Source organism: Mustela lutreola, chromosome 12, assembly GCF_030435805.1.
Source record: "Mustela lutreola isolate mMusLut2 chromosome 12, mMusLut2.pri, whole genome shotgun sequence".
Lineage (NCBI taxonomy): Eukaryota > Metazoa > Chordata > Mammalia > Carnivora > Mustelidae > Mustela > Mustela lutreola.
Window position 1 is genome coordinate 54,875,833 of NC_081301.1, and position 19,032 is coordinate 54,894,864.

Below are 19,032 nucleotides of genomic sequence, written 5' to 3' on the forward strand. Positions count from 1 at the left end.
CTTTTGGTAATCTGTCCCTGAAGATTAAAAACAAACAAAACAAAACAAAACAAAACACAACAAAACACCTGAATCTTTTCAACATTTAGCCAAATAAAAGGATGATTTTGTTCCTTTTCATCTTATCCCCAACTTCTTGTTCTAAGCTTAGATGGGCCAAAATAGCAGTGAGTGAGTGAATGGAGAGGAGAGAGTGAATGAAACCAACAATATCCAATTAAACTTGGGGGCAAAGAGGAGACACTTGAAATTGAAAGGAAGATGAATTAACACTAAAAAAATAAGGGCTATTCACTATTGTCCAAAAAATGCCTATAAAAGCAGTGGGATCCATGGTGGCTTAAAAATATATCCACAGATTTTTTTTTTAAAGATTTATTTATTTAAGAGAGAGAGAGAGAAAGCACAAGCTGGGGAGGGGCAAAGGGAGAGGAGACAGAGGATCCGTAAGCAGAGCCCATGGTGGGGCTTGATCCTATGATCCTGAGATTATGATCTGAGCCCAAATCAAGAGCCAGCCGCTCAGTCAACTGGGAGCCTCCCAGAATACCCTTATGCAAATTCTTAGACGTTCCTACTGAGAGAGAGTCTGTGCCTCCTCTCCTCGTGACTGCTACAGTGAATGAAATATGGCAGAAGTTGCCCTAGGTGACTCTCAAGGATAAATCAGGTAAGAAACACAGTTTCCCTAGGGCACCTACTCTGGCTTCTCTTGGGCATCTACTCTGGGAGCTGGCTTCTCTTGGGCACCTACTCTGGAAGCCTCTGGCTACCATGTGAAAAGGTCAGCCATATTGAAACCATCATGTGGAGAGATCACATGCAGATATCATATTAAGAAAGAGACAGAGACAAAGAGACAGAAGCAGAGGTCCTTTAATTGCAGGGCAGCATCTAGAGAGATACAAGTAAGGTGAATGTGGCACTTGGTTTTTAAGACAGAGAACATCAAACAACAACAGCTAGCAATTAGCATAAATCATATTTTAATGCAATATTTTCTTAAGAGTTAATGTTCACGATGAATAAAATGTCAACATTTTACAGAAAGACGGGTTCAGTGTCCCTGATTGTTCTTTTGGCTTCCAACTCCACGATGGCTCAGCAGGGGACTGATAACTCATCTGATTGGCTGGAAAGGACACAAAGCAACTTTCCAAGGGGATGGAAATATTCCACACCTTGGTTTGGTTAGTGTCTATAAGGATGCATACAGTCGTCAAAACTTGATGAAAGGTGCCCATAAGATCTATCCATTTCATCATTTGTAATTACGCCACTCGATATGTGTATATATATTTAGAAGAAGCATGTGACCCAATTCAGTCTAAGGAATGTTGGAGGAATGTTGCTGGAGGTTTGGGGGGCATCTTTTTTTACTGTGAAAGAGAGCAGCTGTAGTGCACGGTCTCTGGGGAGCACTCCATGGGAACGCGGGAGCTGGGACTGTGGTGGACATCCAGCCATCAGACTGGATGAAAAGCTGAAAGAATTGGAGAGAAAGGGCCAGAGCTGTAAGGGAACTGCGCCTGACCACTGCGTTTACTCTGGAACTTTCTAGTTATATAAGTCAGCATCCTTTTTATTTTACAAGAGAGAAAGATGATAAACAGAGAAAGTGATAAACACAAGACATGAGGTCACAGGAGCCAGAAGTAAGCAGAGTCAAAAAGTGTAGGCAGCAAGTGGTTGTACCCACGAACAGACACTGAGCTAGCCCTAGATAAAGGACAGGGAATGAGACAGATCTCTGCTTTTATTAAGCTTACATTCTAGCTGGGCTGAGTATGTCGGGGGTGGGGGTGGAATGAAGGGGTCAAGAATCATTCTGGAGAGCCTGAAAAGCCTTCTCCAGCGGTGGACATTTGATCAGTGACATGAGTGAGGAAAGATGCCAGCAGTCTAAAGCACTAAAAAAAGAAGAAAGAGGGGAGAAAAAAGGCTTTTTAGGTAAAGATATAACAGAACATTCCTGGAAGACAAAAAACAGATGAAAGACTAGAAATTCCCTAAGATCTTTAACGTGTATATAAATCACCTCGACACCAAGTTAAAATAAAGATTCTGATTTAGTAGTCTGGGGTGATGCCTGAGATTCTACATTTCTCACCAGCTCCAAAGTGATGAAGATGTCTCTAGATTATTGACCATAGTTGGAATAACAAGGTCCTGGAGAATTGCTTTGTGGACAGCCTGGTCCACAAAGAAATTAAATATTTTTTAAAAAAATCTTTATTACAATAACACTGACCCAACATTCAGGCATATAATCATTAGTAATTAATTTTAAATGCCTTGATCAATGATACTTTGGAAATTAAAAGCAAAAACCAAAAACCTCACTCTTCACAGATAGTCCAAGAAGCACTGCCTTAGGGCCTAAAATATTACAACAATGGAGGGGACTAAACCTTTTACTAAAACTAAAGGGAAGCTGGGAACTTTGAAATATCAGGTATAAGGAAAAGTAAAAACAAAATTTCAGGTACAAAACACGGGGATTAAAACATCCTGACATCACCACCATGACCACTACCATACACACACACATAGACAGACAGACACACACACACACGCACACACACAGGCAATTTCCATAAAGAACTCCTGGTGACTAAGAGTCTATTTCTCAAACACCCTAAAAATACCCTCTTTAAATACATTCAATGGTTCTGAGCAAAGACTTCTTTTTCTGGAATTTAGGGGCTCCTGCATATAATGCTGCTCCCTTAAAAGTGAAGCCCGTAAATGAACTAACCTTCCTCTGTGTATAGAACACAGAGCTGTTCACTGCCTCGTTTGTTAAATAAACCAGAATATGAAGGATCACGAGATTCTCTAGGAACCAATTTAAACAATTATTGTTAGAGACAGAAGGAAAACAAGGTAAATAGAAACTGGGCTTTGCTGAATCATCATTATGATAAAAGTGCAAAATCTTTAAGAAACCTGGTCTTGAGATCTGCATCCTCTGAATCGACCTTCTGTTTCTCTCTGTGTGTGCTTGTGGTATACCCAGAGAGATGTCATACTTTTCCATCTGTCTTATCTATGGAGACTCTCGACTTCCCAATAATCCTAGCTATTCTTTAACAAACTCCCTCCAAGTGAGGTAATTTCATTGTGTTCCTTGACACCTGAAAGTACCTGCCTAGCTCACCGTGAATGGCTGAATATGTCTATTTCATCAGTTTAAATGATTTAGTTGCAAATAGCAGAAAACCTAATTCAAATTACTTTAAGAACTAAAGGCGATTTTATTAGCTCATCTAACTGGAAATTCAAGAGATGGGTGGGCTTCAGGTAAAATGTGATCCAACAACACAATGGTCATCTCAAAAACTCAGTTTCTTTTCTCTATTCTTATAGAACAAAGAGACACCTTGAAGAAATTTTCTCATTATTGTCTATTGGTTATTTTTCTTGACCTTTATTTGGACAACTGACTTACATGTCATATTTTGTAGGAAAGAGATTCCAAAATGTTATTCTAGCTTACATGAACTTGAGTCAGAGATTCGAGAACAGGGTTTGGATGGATTCCACCCAAAAAATAACTTAGTCCTTAAGTTTTTACCCAGGATTTCCTCAGTGCACCAGAATTCTGGGAGTATAAAAGCAAATTAACTCAAGGTCAGATGGTCATGACCTCCCAATGACCTTCCTTTCTTCCTTAGAGAGATGAGATCCAATTGGACACACTGTAGGTTTCACTGCCTCATTCTTCTATAAAGAGTTGTTACATGAAGAGAGGCAGATTATTCTACATGTTCTCAAAATAGACATAATTTTGCGTTTTTCTCATGCCTGGGATTCTTTCTTAGCCATTCCCTCCTCCTAACGGCTTTCTCTCCTAGACACATATATATTCATTATCCTAACATTCTTTACTTCTTCTTCATATTCTCTTCTTTCAATATTGTCTGTTTTCAGTGGTAAAAAAAAGTTAAAAGATTGTTTAAGATGGTCTATTTTTTCTAACATTAAACAGACTGGGGGAAAAAAAGTATTCTCTTTTATCTGAGAAACTAGAGGCCAGTTGAAACTGTAAAATCAGTCAGCCAGTAGACAGAGGGTAAAAATCATTCTGCAAACTGTAATAAATTAGAAATGGGTATTTGTTATTTAGCTGATAACCCTTAGGCAGGGGAAGAGGTGAGCATGCTACCTACATGGCACTTAAATGAAACATTAACAAGAGTCGGATCTACTTAAGGTCTGGAAATAGTTCATTGTCCCATAATTAGAATTCCCCCAGCATCACTTAGTCCTTGGGAAAGGATTCGGTTTATATGAAGCTTTGACCCTGGAGCCTTGCTGGTGCACCTACCAGTATGGGACTGCCTCTCTTCCACACCAAGGCTCTCCACTGTTAGGAAGGTAGAACAGAGATGTGTGTTTCAAAGGCAACTAAGAGTCCTGCCTCTGTATCCTTGTGGATCAAAAACTGAATTTCCACGATCTATCTTTCTAGCAGACATTAAAGGTTTTGAGCAGAGAACTTGGGCCTTTCACCAGTTTTAGAGTTACAGAGGAACAACAAATGGAAAATAATATTATGTATTTATGTTTGAACTTGTTGAATTATAACACAAAATAGTTTAAACCAATCCTGGAAGTCCCCCAAATCTTTTTCCTTACAAACATGATCCAAACATTACTCAGAATTGAGAAAAACAAATTTCTGTAGAGAATGCCTCACTGAAGATATGGTGGGAGTATACACAATGTTGCTAATTCCTTCATCTTCAGATCCCAGAGACCATGACCAACATGAACTAGAAAGAATTCTTAATCTGTGGTTTTGGAGTGAGTTTCAACCCACCCCATAGAAAAGATCAGCTCTATTTTATCTTTCCATTTTAGCTTTCTTTGTAAGGTTTTACTTAAACCTCTTGAATTTTTCTTTCTTTCTTTCTTTTCTTTTTTTTTTTTTTTAAACCAGAGGAATACACCATACTGTCTTGTTACCTCTAGAAAAGCTTGGGCCCTCTGGCTTAGAACATGAGGAAGAGAATAGAGCAATAACCTATAAGGGTTAATTTCAAAAGGGGAAGCACCCAGGTGAAATCATCCCCAAGTGCTAGATAATTTTGTTAAAGAATTAATCTAAACAAGATGCCTTTTTGTCCATTGATACACTACTGTTTAAAGTGGGCATGTAGGGGGCACCTGGGTGGCTTAGTCAGTTAAGCCTCTGCCTTGGCTCAGGTCATGATTCCAGGGTCCTGGGATAAGCACCACATCAAGCCCTGCCTGGAGCTCTGCATGGAGCAGAGCCTTGTGCTCCCTGCTCAGCGGGGAGCCTGCTTCTCCCTTTGCCTGCTGCTCCCCTTGCTTGTGTTCTTTCTCTCTGTCAAATAAATAAATAAATAAAATCTTAAAAAAAATAAAGTGGGCATGTAGGATTTGCTTTGCTCAATGAGATCAGAGCAATAGTGTCTTTTAAAACAAGGTAGAATCCTTTGTTTTAATCTCATTTATATATTCTATTAAATCAGAGACTTAAATTCCTTAGACTTTCCTCTCATTCAGTCTTAGAGGCTTTTCCCCTGTAATTCAATGGAACAGACGTCATTTTACCTTTTAAGACCCTCAGAACACCTGTAGTACCTACTTATGGATTGTTCTGTGTTTTCCTACCAGCTAGCATTTCATGCATGCACTTCCTTTGCAATTGAGAATGACCAGATTTGGAAGATGACAAAAGGAAATGCTTTGCTATTCAAAGAGGAATCCTTTGGAATTTCTAAGCAGCAAGAGAATCCTCTCAAAATGGGATGCTTTGAGATGAGTCTATGGCAAGAACACAAACGTTCTATTGGTGAACTGTTCCTTCTTGCAGTCATATATTTATCCCATTCCATTTGAAGACTAACTAGTTACAAAAACTTTTGCTAGGCCCCGAGGATGAGACTGTCTTGGTCCCTGCTTTCCTGGAGTTTGTGGTCTAAGAGGGGCAGAGAGCCACTGCATAAGTCATTATAAAACTAAATATCTAATTATAAGGTAGGATAAATACTGTGAAGCCATAGCATAGGATAAAATGAGAATGTAGTATAATGTTTTTATACTAATTTGTGGGAATCACGGAGTAATCTCAGTTATTGGCCCTGCTTATGTAAGTTGATTTTCCCCTCCTGCTAATCATGGATTGGGCAAAGATTCCTAAAATTTTGATGGGGGAGTAGAAGGTTGGCTGAAGACAAAGCATAAGCAGACACCCAGCAACCTTCCCCATCCCCACTCCTGGGTGGGACACCTGTGACATTCTTCAAGGAATCTCCCAACCATCTTAATGTTAATGCCTTACTAGAGGGGACACACAAACTTAACTTGACAATGGCAAGGCCTGTGGTATCTAGCAAGTATCTTTAGCATATGAAAATTCTTTTGAGGGGCACCTGGGTGGCTCAGTGGGTTAAGCCTCTGCCTTCAGCTCTGGTCATGGTGTCAGGGTCCTGGGATCCAGCCCTGCATTGGGCTCTCTGCTCAGTGGGGAGTCTGCTTCCCCCTCTCTCTCTGCCTACTCCTCTGCCTACTTGTGATCTCAATCTCTCTTCAAAGAAATAAAATCTTTAAAAAAGAAAGAAAGAAAGTTCTTTTGAAACCTCCTTTTTCCTTACTCCTCCAACCCCATCATATATAATCAGCCACCCCTTCACAACCCCAGAGCAGCAGGTCCTTCTGCCCACAGGTCCAGTCCCTGTGCTTTAATAAGCCACCATTTTGCACCAGTGACGTCTCAAGAATTTTTGGCTGAAACCACATCAATTCTATCTTCAACCTAGATTTCTCTATATATCTGAGTGCTTATTTGACTTCCTTGCTTGCCTGACTCAAACCTAAATTATCCAAAATGGAACCATGATATTTCTGCTCAGCGGTGCTCATCTTTCACAGTTCTGTGTCTCAGTGAACGGCCCTGCCATGGACCTTACTCAAGGAACTCTAGCATTTAAAGATGAGAGGAGGACGGTTGGCAAAGGAGATTGAAGAGAGGCCTGATGTCAGAGGCAGATCTGCCTTGAAGCTAGTGAACCTTAAGATTCAGGGTATTCCTCTGGGGCTGGCTCAGTTGGAAAGCCTGTAGCTCTTGATCTCAGAGTTGTGAGTTTGAGCCCCAGGTGGGGTATAGCGATTACTTAAATAAATACAACTTAGGGACGCCTGGGTGGCTCAGTGGGTTGGGCCGCTGCCTTCGGCTCAGGTCATGATCTCGGGGTCCTGGGATCGAGCCCCGCATCGGGCTCTCTGCTCAGCAGGGAGCCTGCTTCCCTCTCTCTCTCTCTCTGCCTGCCTCTCCATCTACTTGTGATTTCTCTCTGTAAAATAAATAAATAAAATCTTTAAAAAAAAAAAAATAAATACAACTTAAAAAAAAAAAAAAAAAAGATTCTCAGTCTTTCTCTTGCCTGGGAGGAGTCGTAGCAATGTGTTTATATGGTCACATATTTACAAAAACTTTTCAAAAGAAATATCTTTTTCTTTTCTTAAAGCAGAGCCCCAATTTGTTGTAAGTTTCAGAACCCACACACTGGCCGCTCCCTAAGAGGAAGGAGCAAAACTGAGAGAGTGATTTTGTGGAATTATGGGGTGTGGGAGGGCAACACTTCAATAGAGTGTTCAATAGTATGAATGCATCTGGAGAGGACAGAGAATATATGGAGAGAAACATATCCCCTGGGTTTAGGTAAGGAGATCATTGGTGCCTAGCAAAAGCCTTTCAGTGCAATGACAGGGGCAGGAAACCGGATACAAGTGGCCGATGTCAAGAAATTTAACTAAGAAGGAAAGAGGAGAAAATGTAACTGGGGAGAGATGGGCTGGGGAGTAATGCTATTGCCTCCCTGCCTTCCTCTCTCTCTCTGTCTCTCTCTTAATGGGGAGATCTGAGAGTGCTGATTGAAAGGTTACACAAGACAGAGATGTGTTGAAGATACAAGGGATGAGTTTTCCCCTCATCCTAACTTCACTTTCATTTTCAAAAGACCCAGAGGAGATGAATATCCCCAGATGCTAAAGAAATCTAGTCAGTGCTTTATTTCCCCAGTAGGCAAAATTACACGGATGCCTGTGTTTGAGAAAGCACAATGGGTCTTGGGCAGAGGACACTCTCTCCAACCAGGGCTCTTTAGCTCATTCACTCCCAGTCATTTGCAGGCAACTGATCTATTTTGAAGCTTTCTGAAAATGTCCATTTAACAGCTCGAATTAACTTCCCTCTGGAGCCTTGTATATTTTAAAAAACTGTATTTCCCCTGAAATATTTGTTGAATATTGGAGAAATACACTTTTTTTTTAGTAGACAAAATATTTTACAAGTCTGCCAAAGAAATCAGAACTTTTAATTCACGATAGTAAAAGGAATTCTTTTAAATATTTTAAGTTGGATTTCCGAGTATCCTTTGATGTATATACTCTAATATTAGATGTATGTATTGCAAGAGGAAGCTATTTTCTTCCGTAGAAAAAGATTTCTGGGACTCAGGAACTGAGGGTATCAGAAACACAATTTTAAATGGCACAGAACAGAAATGAATATACTTCTCTGGCACTATGCAATTTTTAACCCTTCTTTCATGTTTATTGTTGTCTTCTAATCGGCTATGTCTAAGCACACTAATGTTCTAAAAGTTACTTAGAATGTGAGATTACTAGGGCCCCACTCCCCATGCCCCCTCATTAAAGCTGATGCTTCTCATCACCATCCCATACCACAAATAAGCTACCAGTACAGAAGGTATCTACATGGCAGTCCACATACTGGGGAAAAAAAAAAAAAAAGAAAAAGTCCTCAAAACTAGAAATAGAGGCTACCAGTTCCCACAGGTTGCCAGATTTAGAAGGGAAAATACAGCCCGCACGCACCCCCCCCCCCCCCCCGCCCAGGTTAAATTCGAATTTCAGATAAACAATGAACAATTCTTCAGCATAAGTATGTCCCAAGCTGCACGGGCCATAGTTGGCCAAAATAATTATTCCTTGTTATTGGACTTTCCCATTTAACGGGGCGCTCTGTATTTCCCCAGGCTACCTCCCAGGACCCAAGGCTCGCACCCTAGGCCCAGCCACCGCGGATCTAGTTTAAAACCTAAGACCCGCCAGCTGGGCCGCGCCCCCTGATTGGCCGAGGCGCGCCCGCCGCCCCGCCGGCCGCAGGCGTCACGCAGCCCCGGCAGCCCCGGCCCCGCCGCCGCCACCTCCTCGCTGGCAGCCCCGGTCGGCGCAAGTGCGGCGCGCGCGGGGGGAGGGGGCGCGGCGGAGCGCGAGGCTGGCGTCGGGCCGCCGCCGGCCGGGCGGGATTAAGTTTCTCGGTCGTGCGTGAGTGTGTGCGTTTATCCCGAAGCTCCTCGCCGGGCCGTTACTTCAGCAGAGAAGAGGGCGAGCGGGAGCGAGGCGAGGCTCCCGAGTCCCCGGCGACCCCGGCTCCCCAGCCCTCCTCCCCCTCTGCGCTCCCGCCCGGGGCGGCAGCCGCTAGCCGGGTAAGCGGCGCCGAGGCCCGGGCTCTGGAGGCCGGAGCGCGCCCCCGCGCTCTGAGCGCGCGCCGGCCGGGAAGGTGCGCGGACGCTGGGGGCTCGGCGCGCGGGGCAGGCGGGCGGGCGGGGTGCGTTCGCCCCACCCCGCGCGGCCGGGCGGTACCGGGAAGCCGCTGCTCCTCCGGCTCTTTGAAAGGATGGAATCTGGAAGTTTCCATGCTACTTGCATGGCCCCCGAGCGCTAGTCCCAGTCCTTTCGACCCCCCCCACCCCCCCGCCCCTTTGCCCTTGCTTACTCTAAAGGGTTTAAAAGTTATTTTTTCTTTCTCTTCACCCGGAGGGGCCTTGGGATGGTGCTGGGGAGAGGAACCGCGGGCCTGGCGCGTGGCCAGGCGCTCCGGGACTCAGGAGCCTGTTGCTCGCCGCTGGTGTGGCCGCGCCCGGGGCCAGACGCCCCCTCCACGGTTACGCGGTGCCGGGCGCATAGGTCGGGAGAGAAAGCTTCCCCGATTTCTCCCCCCCGACTGGCGTCTCTAGCCTCGTCTGCCGGACCCCCAGCGCGCCGCTAATTGGTCCCGCCCCCCATCCCCTGCGGCGCTTGTGCCCTTTCATCCGCTGTCCCCCTTGGTGGGAGCAGTGGGCTCGAGCCACCCTCTTCAACTACCCCGCGCCAATGGGGCGTCTTTGTCTGCGATTCGCAGCCGGAGGATGCCGGATGTTCCTCGGGAAACGCTGTTCGGGAGACGCTTTGTGTCTTGGGAGTTGTGTGTGTGTGTGTCGGGGGTGGTGATGGTGTAAATTTTTGCTTGCGTTCTTTGCAGAGGCACAAAGGCCGGGCTGTTCTTTACCGCAGATCACATGGAAATTCAAGCTGGGACTGCCTAACGTAGGAGGGGCCGGGCGACAGCCGGGGGTGGGGGGACGGGTGGACGCCGCTGCGCAGTGGCCAGGGCCGAGTCGGGGGCGGCTGGACGTCTCCATCCGTCTCCGCGGGTGGGGCTTGCAGAGCTTGCTCAGCTGGCGAAGAACCCGAGCGTGGGCGCTGCGTGTGGGGAGGGGGGGGTGCGGGTGCGGGTGCGGGTGGCAGCTAGTGTTTCTTAGGTAGCATCAGATAAAAGGACCATGACTTCAGCCTAGAAAGAATACTCACCATGTTCGTTTGATGTCCGGAGGGGAAGAATCTGAAAAGGGTCTAGATGCTGTCGCCCAGCTTTGGTGGACAGCTGTAGTGTAAACATCCCTTTTGTGTTTCTGTAGACATTCCTCATTTAACAGAATTAAAAAAACAAAACACGACTGAAAAACTAAGGAGGTGATGGTTTGCGGCTTGGGGGTACATGCTGACTTTGGGTATATGTGATTACAATGAACTTCTTTAAAGGGTTCAATCAACCGTATCTAATATACACTTTAGCGCCTGGTAGAATTTAGGTAAACAGAAAACAACAATGACAACAAAACTTCCGTTTCCTAGGTCTGAGCTTCTTATACAATGTAAAGTTCTGGATGGATGCACCTGTGCCCTTGCCTGAAGGAGGGGATGAGAGGGTTTAGAGGGTGGTGGAGATAATCTTGTCTGGGATGCCCAGATTTCTTACTAGCTAATGAGTTATTTTATAAGTGGGCGGATCTATCTAGATGGGACTCTATCCTTGCTCAGTTTATTTAAGATCTTTGAAAGCGGAGGTCTCTGAACTTGAAGGCCATTGGCCAAATTGGCCAGAAGCAGCCTGTTTTTCCCTTAAACTGTAGGAGTTAGAAGTGGTTTGTGCATTTTTATATGGTGAAAAGGTCAAAAGAATATACCATGGCATGTGAAAATTATATGAAAATCAAATCTGTGTGCATAAATAAAGTTTTATTGGCACACAGCCACACGAATGTGTATGGCAGATTCTTACTGTCTTTGTTTGCTTCCACAATAGCAGTAGAAGAGTTGAGTGGTTGCATGGTTGAGACATGAATGTATAGCATCAAAGTATGGAATATTACTCTCTTACTCTTTACAGAAAAACTTGCAAACCTAGAGCAGGCTTTGAAAGTATTGCTTAGGGTGCCTGGTTTTGATCCCAGGGTGGTGGAACCCAGCCTGGAGTCAGACCCTCTGCTCAGAGGGAGCTTGCTTCTCTTCCCCTCTCCCTGTGCCTCTGCATACTTGTGTGCGCTCTCTCTTCCTCCCCTTTTCTCTCTCTCTCAAATAAATAATATTTTTTTTTTAAAGTATTGGTTAAATGCCCCCTCCTGTGATGGGTGCTTTGTTTAATTTCATTGCCTTTCACTCTTTGTTTCTGGTGTCCCTGAACTGGCTGACTTTTCCCCAATAGGTAGACAAGTTAAGTTAATGTATTGGATTTTCTCATTTACAACTTTCACTCTCAAAAATATTTCTTAACCTTTTGCTATTTTTCTTTGTCAGAATCTAGGATTAAGTGGGTTTTCTGATTGGCAAAAATTACATGTTTAATTAAATTTAATATAGATAGCCAAATTTTAGGGTATTCTGCAGTGAGTTCTAGTGACTTCTTGCCCTGTTACCTGAGTAGCTTTGAGAATTATGGTTTTATTTATTTAGGTAAAGAGCAGCTGGGGTTAGGGGATGTCATGGATTCCTTTTTGCAGGGAAGTTACTGCTTGAGGCAAAGTTAGTTTGTGGGGGAGCTTGACTCTTAACCACTCCTCTTACTAAACCTTTGCTAAAACAAAAAAATGATGAAGTTTATTCTCAAATATTACTGAGATTGATCATATGTGTACATGCCTCTAGGATATGTTCCTTTTCTTTCTTTAGCTCTCATTGTTATGTCTTCTTTTCATTTCCCCTCTCATTTCTGGTTTTCTTTCTCACTTTATGACACTCCTTTTATCGCCTAAGCCTGTTGCTTGTGGCTCAGGCAGAGCAAGATGTCAGTCACAGTTTTTATGTGCTCCAAATTCCTATCACATATACACTGTCCTTCTTGACCCTTAAAGACTTCTTTGTATTTCAGATACCTTTTAAATGCACATATATCATGAAAGAGTGAAGGCTGTCCCCAGAGTTAACTCTATCTCTGCAAATGGGGGGTGCTCAGATTTGTGGAAATCCTTGAAATGTAATTTTGCTTTGATGCAAGCTTTTAGCCTTTAGCTGCTATGGAGTGGAGGCTCTCTGCTTTGCAAACGAAGTGGACCCAGTGCCTAGAATTAAGATTAAGGGATTTAGAAGTTGGCATGCAACAGTGAATTGCCAGGAAGATAACTGCCCTGAGTTAAAGGCAGATGCTTTTCTTCAGATTACTTCCCAAGTCTGACATCATAGATTTGACTCCCTTAGGTTGAATTGCAGGTTGGCTCCATTTTGTTTTTAGTGATATGTACAAAGTACTTTGTGAATTTCATAAAATGTCTTGAAGTAAAGTTGATATATTGGACTGGAAATGTCCCCATATGCTGGAGCAAACAACATACCTGCCAGAGAAAATTCTATACTTGGAAGTAAAGAAGCAGAAAACTTCCTATGGAGTTCAGGACTGCTTGATGGAACATATGAATGATGATATATTTTATCATTATTATATTTCCCAAGCAGTTGTATGTGATTTTAAAATACATTTGGCCTAAAGTAGGAAATCGTTTGATATAGTTACATTGTTATGTATATTACCAACCCCATATTTATAACAAGAAAGGTATTATTTTCTCTTGTGAAATAGTGTCATGTGTAAGAGAGCATCTATATAAACACAGTTGGGAAGTGATGGTTAGTATGGTAAAGTTGATATACTATGATTAAATAATTATAGTGGGGTTCTGTGTGGGCGAATAAGGAGATGAAGAACTACTTCTACTTAAATAATCTATTGCCTTCCTATGAAATATTTTCTGAGAAGATCTGAGGTAGTTGTTTGTTTAGTAGATAATAATGGATGGATTAGAGATATGTTGCCTTGGTTTAAGCACTAAGGAGAACATGATATTGCTCTAGAAGCTTACTGTCGTGGTTGAAAAAAAGATAATCACACGAAGGAAAGAATAAGAAAGTCTTACACATAGTATAAGTTGTACCATTTCAAAGAAGTTAGAGATCAACAAAGGATTGCTTGCTGGCAATTTGTAGATGGCCATCTCCTCCCTGTGTCTCCCAGTTCTATTGGACTATGGGAGTCCCAGTGACCTCATTTAACCCTAATTGTCTCTTTAAAGACCCTGTCTCCAAATACAGGTATAGGGGTTAGGACCTTAACCTATATATTTTGGGGAGGTAAGGAGGAGGACACAATTCAGCCCATACCAAGGTTCTTAAAGACCTAGGTAGAGAACTTGAAGCATGAACTGGTGTGGGGTAAGGGAGGGAGGTCATGTCCGAAGCTTTTGTGTTAGTCCAAGCATTATTGTGGTAATTTGATGTTTGGGAAGAAAGAGAAACTGCTGTTTGAGGAAAAAGATTCTTTATCTTTGGCCTGAAGCCTCTTGTTTTCTTTTCCTGGTTTTCACTGAGAAATCGGACCTTGCTTTTTATGGACAGAGCATTATGTTAGTTTTCCTTTTTAAGTGTTTCATAAATGTATTAATTTTTAAAGCTATTTCCTCTATTTAAAAATTCAGTAAAACATTAAATTTGGGAATGTTAATGTTTGTAAACATTTCGTGACACATCTGGAATCTGATTAAAACAGCAAAGCTATTCTTTAAATTACATTGACCAGAAAACTCTATAAACTTTGCATGTTTTGTGGGCAAGTAGTTCACGTAATCATTTTTTTCCCCAGAAATTTCTTCTTTTTAGAAAAAATTAAGGTTAAATAAGTAATTTATATTGTATCTATAACAAAAATTTCTTTAGATGTTCAGATTAGATGAGTTAGAGAAATGTTTATGCAGTTTTTCCAACTATGGCCTGCTGAGTTTAAAAAAAAAAGTAAATTGAAACTTAAATTTTTGATTATTTTGTCTTGTTTGTGGTGGTTAAATTTGTTGAGTGTAGGGAATTCTAATTTTTATTCTTCTTTTAGTTTTATTTATGTCTTAGAAAACAATATCCATTGTTATTTTCTTGTAAAGAATTCTATCTTCAGCTCTAAGGTGCTATAAATAAATGCATGAGGGGAAAGTGAAAAAGGAAACTCTTAGAAGAAAAACAGAGACATTAGCTACAGAAAATTAGGAAAAACCTATTTAGGTGTGTTGATAATTTAGTGTTGATAATTTGAGTATGTTTTGGGATACATTACCATTTATTATTTATATTTTAAAACTACATGGTAAAATACATAAGATAGTTATTTCCTTAGTAACTTGCTTATTAATAAAAGTAACACATTTTTTTAAAATATGGAAGAGGTGGACAAGTGCAAAGAAGCAAAAAACATGCCTTTGAGTCACTCACCCATATATCGTCCCCCTCATAATACATATGAATAAATAGCACTGCGGATCAATAGATTTCACTGATTGCTCTTTTTCTCAGTGAAGACAATATGATCTGAGATTATTAAACATCCATATGTAGATACCATTTCTGTGAACCAATGTCTGTTGACTCTTGAGGAGACGTAATATGGCTAACTGTAACGTGGCAACAAGGACGCCAGTGGAGAATCAATTATTTAATTTTGATCTCTGCTTGAAAGTTAATGTTACACAGTCCTACAGTTAATTTTGGAATAACTTCATATTATGTAATTGGTTGGCACCTATCATGCCTTGCTTTGGGGAACTGGTTGTAGAAAATGGTCATGGGAATCTCTCATTCTGTGCTCTTAAGACTTCACAGACCTAACAAAACTGTGATGACAGAATCCGAAAGATTAAAGGTTATTCTGTGGTTTAAAAGGATCCCCCCTGATCTTGACAAGGTATGCCCAGCTTCCCTTAACTTTACCAGGTCCCTTCACTGGTCCTATTTCTCTAAGTTGTTGCTGTGTAAAGTTCGTGAAGCTCTAGATTAGGTGTTCCCCTTCTTCACTATCCCCATTCTTCCAAGGATATTTCATTTTAATAAGTTAGGCATGAAGTCTGCCTCTGGGCAGCATTTATTTCCTTCTTACTGTAGGACTGGAGGAGCCTCAACTGTAGGACTTAGTGGAGTTTTGTGTGCCCCACCCCCTTTCCCACCACATTGGTGTCTTTGCTGGAAGTAGTAAACATAGTCACTCTATTACCTTTTAGAAAAACACAACATGAGAATGCCTTTTTGTTATGATAGAATCTTCTGAATGTATATATTATATTAGGCTAAATCGCAGGGTATTTTTAGATGTTTTATGGCTGTAGGAAAACCGAAGAAGCAGCAGCTCAGAGGCCAGGAATATTGATCCCTGACCTGCTCTGTGAAGTTCAGTGAACATCTTTTAGGTGTTAAACTAAGGACTTTCAGACCCCACCCTTTTCTCAGGAAGGGGAGAGGGATCATTTATTTTATTGATGTGTAATTTATAATTGACATACGATTAACTGCATATATTGAAAGTACACAGTTTGTTGAATTTTGGTCTAGTTGTAACCATTCCCATTATCAAGATAGTAAACATTTTCATCACCCTTAAAAGTTTCCTAATGACCATTTGTGATACTTTCCTGTCTCCCCTACCTACCCATCTCCTGTTTCCAAGGAACCACTGATCTTTCTGTCAGGACAGACTAATTTGGGTTCTCTAGGCTTTTAAATAAATGAAATCATACGGGATTATTCTCTCATTTTATCTGACTTCTTTTACTCTATATTTTGGGACTCATCTATGTTGCTTCTATTCATAGTTTAATATTATTTATTTCTGAGTGCTAATTCATTGTACTGAATGAATATACCATTCAGAGGTTTTTGTTTGGTTTTTTGCTTTTTTTTTTTTTCAGTAGTTTAGAATTCTCTTGCATTTTGGCCATTGTCTTGTATTTGTTCTCAGTTTCAACCTGGTTTTGACTTTGGTGTTCAACCTTATGTAAGGGTTACTTGAAGTTTTAAAATATGTAAATCATATATAATTTTTTTAAAAAACTAAAAAAATGTGAAATAGAGATTTAAAGCTTCCTAATCTTTAAAGATGTCAGATGATTATGTAAAAACTAAACCAACCAAACAAACAAAAAAATGGTTATGTGAGTGTTGAGGCTTTCTGTAAATTTTTGTATCCTACCTTGTGAAGTCAGTATTGAGCTCACAGCTTTAAGACTGCTTGGCTAATTCTCTTACTTGCATATTTTTTATAGTTTTTGATAGATTTGTATGTCACTTCTTGTGACAAATTTATGTGATAATCATATAGTAAATATGATAATTAAGTTGTAATTTGATGCCTGAATTTCCAAATAATTGCCATTCAGGATCTGTTACACCTAAGATGGTCAGACATAAAAAGAATTGGAGAAAAGATGATCATCATGTTGTGAAAACACGTTTTTGTGGGCTTCACTCAGATATTTTGGGCCAGACACTTAGGTGATTGTCTCTACTTTCTAATGATTTAATTGAAATTAAGTGGCAAAAATAAAAAAGAGCAAAAACCAACCCAAACACATCAGTTAAGGCAGATGCGGTCTCTGGATTATTACAAAAGTAAAAGTTGGTATATAATCTTAATATTAACAGTTAGTCTTTTGATTACCATGGTAAATAAAATACAGTTAGTGAATGTAGTTAAGTTGTAGAAGAGTTAATTAAGAAGCAAATACTCATGTTTATTGAAAGAAAATAAGACCTCTTAAAATGTTTTCAGAGAGAAAATGCCAGTTGTCAGAGATGGCCCTAGTGAGTCCTATGGAATTAATGTGGTAACTAAGTAGTGTAGCCTGTTACAATTATCTGTGAATTAGTAATTAGGGAATTGAATTGGTCTGTGTTTATTTATCTTATATGGCTAAGGTTCATGTTTGGATAGGTTCATAAGAATTTGGATTCCTTTATATAATTTCCCCTTGTCTATACTACTTGGAATCTTGCCAGCAAGATGTAAATTGTCATCTGTTTTGCTTACTTTCCTCTGTGTATTCTCAGGAACATAGACTATCACTGACTGACAAGCTTATCTGATGATTTAGACAGGGACATCTCTTGGCGGTCAGAGGAGTACAAGGTTCTCTCTCACAGTTCTTTAGTACAGATTATGTAAAACATTGCTTTTATAATTGTGAACAAATTTTATTTTCTTCTTGAGTATATGAATATTCAATTAACAGCAGATCCAAAGGTGAATTTGTTTTGGTTTAGTATGGAGATGAATAAGAGAGGATCATGGCTGATTTTATATATATTTTAGATATATTCTTCTCCCTATATGTAGACTTTATTTCATCTTGGCTTTCATTATGCAGGGATTTTTAATTTACTTTATAGATGATTGTTTGTTGTCTAGCTAAGATATTTTGATTTCAGGGCCCCTGGCTAGCTTAGTGGTAGAGCCTATGACTCTTGATCTCATGGTTGTGAGTTTGAGCCCCACATTGTGTGTGGAGTCTATTAAAAAAAAGGGGGGGGCGCCTGGGTGGCTCAGTGGTTAAAGCCTCTGCCTTCGGCTCAGGTCATGATCCCAGGGTCCTGGGATCGAGCCCCATATCGGGCTCTCTGCTCAGCGGGGAGCCTGCTTTCCTCCTCTCTCTCTGCCTGCCTCTGCCTACTTGTGATCTCTGTCTGTCAAATAAATAAATACAATCTTTTAAAAAAATTAAAAAAATGTATTTTGATCTCTCTGTTTTTGATTTCACCTTATCAAGGTTGTCTTCCATAAGTACTCTGTTTTCACATTGGTCTAGGAACCAAAATGATGTCAAATTAAGCTTTATTTGGTATCAGTATCAGAAATAACATTGCCTAGAGTGTTGGCTGTAGTGGGTGCATTATGAATATGGTACTTAGAGAGATCAAGCATGAAGGATAAGTCAGTCTGTCCTTCCTTCCTTTCTTCCTTCCTTCTTACACCCTCTTTGCACCCTCAAGGGATTTACTTCTTGATTTTTAGCCCTAAAATAACTCTTATGTATTGCATTATATTTTAAAATGTTCATGCTCTCCAGGGTTCCAGCTTCATTTCTCCCTTCTCAGAAGTCCATACATTCTTTCTGATTAATCTCCTTTCTTTATTTTCAGCACACCTAGATGCCGGTGATTGCCTACTCTTAGGTCCTTCACGTTCTTTTGTCCTCAGATGCGCAGATGCAGTTGATTCCTTCTTTCAGCAGGTTATTTGGTGAGTGCCTTATCTGACCCAGCCACTATTTCTGGTTCTGGGGACATAGCCCTGGGAGAAGAAGGGACCATTACTATCACCAAACAAAATAAAACAACAAAAATTCCTACCCTCATGGAACTTAAATTTTAATATTTCCTATTTTCTAGAAACATTTCAAACTGGATATGTTTACAAGGAATGCATTTTTACCCATGCCTCTAAAGACAGAAGACATCTTTCTGCTCTTTAAGCTGACAATGTCCCAATATTTCTTATTTTCCCACATTAGAACCATTGAAAGTCAACTCCATTGGTGTTACTCACTCATTCTGCTTGCCCCTAGCACGCATCTAGAGGTCATTGAATTTTTTAGATTCCCTCTGATGAATGTGTGTATATTTCTTTGTTTTCCT

General features: G+C 40.9%; 1 protein-coding gene across 5 annotated transcripts in view; it reads left to right on the forward strand.

Moving 5' to 3' along the window:
* The first annotated feature begins 9,349 nt into the window (after positions 1 to 9,349).
* The window catches only part of MPDZ (multiple PDZ domain crumbs cell polarity complex component), a 153,481-nt gene continuing 143,798 nt past the window's right edge, over positions 9,350 to 19,032 (forward strand). For 4 of the 5 annotated variants that reach the window (XM_059143564.1, XM_059143567.1, XM_059143569.1 and 1 more), the window contains exon 1: positions 9,350 to 9,485. The gene's annotated coding sequence lies outside the window, so the exon portion shown is untranslated. Of the gene's footprint in view, positions 9,486 to 18,537; positions 18,638 to 19,032 lie in introns of all 5 variants that reach the window. The other variant, XM_059143565.1, reaches the window with a different exon arrangement.